General features: G+C 26.1%; 1 long non-coding RNA gene across 1 annotated transcript; it reads right to left on the bottom strand.

Annotated features, from left to right (window-relative positions):
* Nucleotides 1-3,801: 3,801 nt before the first annotated feature.
* LOC115888589 lies at nucleotides 3,802-4,190 on the bottom strand. The gene is made up of 2 exons (XR_004051282.1): nucleotides 3,967-4,190; nucleotides 3,802-3,895 (listed from the first exon to the last, which is right to left on the bottom strand). It is a non-coding gene; the product is annotated as an uncharacterized LOC115888589 (long non-coding RNA).
* Between the last annotated feature and the right edge of the window lie 516 nt (nucleotides 4,191-4,706).

Raw genomic sequence — 4,706 nt, 5'->3', positions numbered from 1 at the left:
AATCTCTAAACTGGAACCGACTGTAGTTCAAATAGATAATCTGTGGTAAATCCAATTGAACTCTGGCACTTGGCTGACATTGACGTTTACGGTTCCGTTTTCTAAATATTTTCATTATTTTTTGAGATTTATTCACAGATTCTACTTGATTTTGTTCTTTTATTTAACCTGCAGCCTGCAGTACTAATTATATAGTTATAAATAATCTTTTCACCTATCAAGAACTGAGGAATAGTCTGGAAGATATTCAAAATGTGTAAAACGCTTAAAAACGTATTAGAAAACATCGACTCGTCCACAAATTCGTGAAAATAAATTACATAGTCCAGATGTTTGTAAAAAGGCCTATAATTATTTTGAGAAGTTTCCTCGTATCAGTAATTTTCAGGTTTGTAATATGTAATATGATAATAAATATATTAAAACTTATATTTCAGGAAACAGCGCGGGTATTACAGATTGTTGTAAATCAGTTTTAAAATATAAAGAAGGTTTAAAAAAGGTTCAAAAGTTGAGTTAGTAGAGAAGACCTAAATAAGGCAATGTTGGTAATGGGACCAAAGATCAAATAACGCTTGAAATATATAATATGTACAATAATTGTAAGTAGTTTTTATGAATCTGTTTTATATCTATTGCATTGTTTTTATATTTCTTGAAATATATATTTTTTTACTTTACAGGATACACAAAGAATAATATAAAATACAGTTACTCACTAAAAGCACTTAAGGTTTGTACTAAATGTAGTTAGAATATCAAACACAAACATCAAACCAAACCAAAAATAATGTTTATTTTACTGGTATTCCTCACATTTGAAAGGAAAGTCATTTCATAAATAAGCAGAAGGACAATGTATAGTACACTCTAATAATTAATATATAAAAATTCTTAAATAATAATTCTTTTTTATCCTATACTTGTTAGTTGACGCATCACTTACTATGAACCACAGTGAGACACCGTCTCTGAGACAACTGGTTGTGACATAGTTTGAGGTGTTTCTGGCAATTTAAAATAAGTAAATATTTAAACAAACATTTATGGCTTTCCTGACAGGAGTGTGAACACAAATTTAATAAAGGTATAACGTGGATAATGTTCTGATTATTACAGTTTGCATGGATGTTTTTATATGTTGTTATTTTTAATAAAGTATATTTAATGAGTTTTTGAGTATTTCTTTTTCCCTCAAAGGATTGTGTTCTAATCTTTATATATAAATTTTCATAAATTATATCTACAAAATTTATTACCTTATATCTTTTTGCTAAAGACTTTGTAGTTGATACAGTTTAACAGTATATAAAAGAACTATTTAAATAAGATGTTTGAAAATATATAGCTGTTTTTGCACACATCAATTCATTTTGTGATTAACTGTACTGAAATAAAAACAAATTAAGAGAAATAGGGCTATCAACTATAACATGAAACGCATCATCCTATTTCCAAGTCTTCTATTAATTTCACTTATTAAACAAATATTATTATTCAATAATCTTGATAATTCTAGGAACTCTCAGGTATGAAAACAAAAATTCACTTCCAATAGTTCTTTACGTTCCTTTATCTGAAATATAAGAAACAGGGGAGTTAGTATTCTCACTGAGAAAGTTTATAAAATACCTTTAAGTAAAATATCTTCGGATCTGCGGTAAAATACCTTTATTCTTATTAAATAATTTCAATAATCTATGTTTTTATTTATGACAACCACCGAATAACCTAATTTTAACGTCAACTTGACAATCCTGAAAAATGTTATTGTTAACCCAAGAGTAAATCAATTTCTGAATTCGATAACGCCAACTTATTTTTCATTAAAAAAAAATTACCAATTTTCGTAACTAGGTCGGCCATATTGAGGAACTTTTAAAAGAATTGTACTATATTTGAAATTGAAAACATATAAATTGACGGTAACCTATGTTTTTTGACTCATTTTACTGACAAATGCAGATAAATGTGATGAGATTGTTATTGTAATTTATAGATCCAAACGTTTTTTGAATAAATAATTTATTTTAAAGTTATTTCCTAGAGGTTTGGTTTGGCCTTCTATATTCTGGTATTTGTCTACTAATAAATAATATTTTATTTTGTATTTCGATGTATGGAAATTCGCAAATTTTGTATCTGAAGCCGCAAAGAAATTTCGCTCTATAGTGAGAAAAATGTTATATGTTTTTAGACGCGTAGAATAACAAAATTTCTTATTTCAGATGTTCTAAATGTGAGTGCTTAATGTCAAAAATTAAAATATATACTTGAAATATTATTTCAAGTTACATGCTTTGACATTGTTTGGAAGTAAACAAATATTGAAGAAAGTGTTGTGCCTTCACAGAATTTAAATTGGCATTAGGAATAGATTTCCTTGATTTAGTAATGATATTGCTCATAGAAATTGATGATATACTATTTTATATTCACTCGTTCAAGTGCTGATCTATTTTTAAATTGAATATTTATGTAAATATTATGTATAACACGATATAAATAATTTAAGGACATAAGAAATTAATATTTCAAGTGTCAATATTGATTATTTTTCCAGTTTTATTCAAATATATTGAAATTAATATGGAAACAAAAGTTCATAAATATTATTCTTAATAACAAGAATTGAGATTTGGGGATAAGTTTGAAAAGCCATGTCAGAAGAGTAGGATTAAAGACAAGTATTAAGGTAACATATATTTGCATAAAGTTTTAATAACACTGACAATTTTATTTGTTTATGTTTATTAATTAAAATTTAGTTGCAATTTATTTCATAGTCTAATATATTTGAGAAAATTTTACTTATATACATACCTGAATATTATGCTGCTTTTTTATTTTAAAGTGTGCCGACTGTGCTGTTATTTTTATACTAGTAATATTGTATACTGTAGGTATCGTATTCATATATAGTTATATATATATATCAGTAGTATAGATACTTACTTTCTTTCTATGCGTACTTATATCCTTTATAGTCTTTCTAAGTGCATATAATACTACTTTTTTAAGAGAAGGCAGTTTTTAATAATCTATTGTTAATTCCCCTAATTCTGTGTCCCCTGGTTCTGCTATACAACAATTATATATTTTTTTATCATTACTGATTTTAAAAGTTTCTTTTCAAAGAATTTGACCATATATTTTTTTTTCAGAGTAATTGGGCTGTTCCTGAACAATATTGAATATAAATATTCAAAAATATGATAAACTGCATATCCTACTAAGTAGATCAATACCAAAATTCCATTAGAGAAATAAGTTAAAATTATGTTTTACTTGTATAATTTTCTTGCTATTTGTCCACCATTATTTGTGACTTAGAAATTAAATAGTCAAAAAGAATTTAGTACCAGTTTTTATTTCCCAAAAAAAATAATTGTTAAATAATTACATATTGCTTAAGATACAGTATATTATATTGTGTTTATAGTTGATAATTCTAGTTCTTAGTTGTTTATAGTTGATAATTAACAATATTTCTGATGTTAGATATTATATTAGATAAAAAATTTAATTACCAACAGCTACCTACCTATGTAGCTGCAGATTATATATTGTGTAGTAGGTACTGTATAATTCTTTAGTTCAAGAAACAAATATCAGTACAAGTATATAACCAAAAAAATGTTAATGCAAATACTTTGTATAACATACGTACCCCTATGGTATTCAACTTTTCATTGTTCTTTTAATTAGATACACAATAAGCACATTAATTCGTTTATTAAACAACCAAAACTAACTACTTAAATTCACAATATATATATCACAATAAATGTATAAGCTTTGATCAATTCCTATTATTAATACCTGACGACTTCATACTTTATAACTACCAATGGCTATCCTACTAACACACTAGCCAACTAATAATAAATCTGTTCTAAAAAAATACAACATAAAGACATCGCTATTGCAATAATATAGAAATATATTCCATGTATCATTAACTACCTATAAATACAATACCCACATCTTCTTTTACGCGAATAGTGCGTTAGGAGGCAGAAATATTGCCTGCATTGTACATCGTACAAATTGGCTAGAATTTATTAATATCCATTGCAAACATTTCTCTTTCAAAGGGTCTAAATGTTTTGTCTTTTTACTGTGTCCCTGTAATATGTTATCAATTAACAACAGTTATCAAATATGACCTGCACAATAATAATTGTTTTACCTTTTTTTGAAACTAAACTCTTTAAACAAACTATATAAATAAAATTTATCTCATAACCTAACTTACTGCTAGAATTTCTTTCTTGTTATTCTATGTTCCTGTATTGTTATTCTTCACATTATCAATTTCTATGAGCAATATTATTACTAAATCAAGGAAATCTATTCCTAATGCCAATTTAAATTCTGTGAAGGCACAACACTTTCTTCAATATTTGTTTACTTCCAAAAAATGTCAAAGCATATAACTTGAAATAATATTTCAAGTATATATTTAAATTTTTGACATGCACTCACATTTAGAACATCTGAAATAAGAAATTTTGTAATTCTACACGTCTAAAAAGATATAATAACATTTTTCTCACTATAGAGCGAAATTTCTTTGCGGCTTCAGATACAAAACTTGCGGATTTCCATACATCAAAATACAAAATAAGATATTATTTATTAGTAGACAAATACCAGAATATAGAAGGCCAAACCAAACCTCTAGGAAATAACTTTAAAATAAA

Source organism: Sitophilus oryzae, unplaced genomic scaffold (assembly GCF_002938485.1).
Source record: "Sitophilus oryzae breed Bouriz unplaced genomic scaffold, Soryzae_2.0 scaffold_801_pilon_pilon, whole genome shotgun sequence".
NCBI lineage: Eukaryota > Metazoa > Arthropoda > Insecta > Coleoptera > Curculionidae > Sitophilus > Sitophilus oryzae.
Note: the sequence above shows the minus strand (reverse complement) of the source record. Positions and strands in the feature narration are given on the sequence as shown.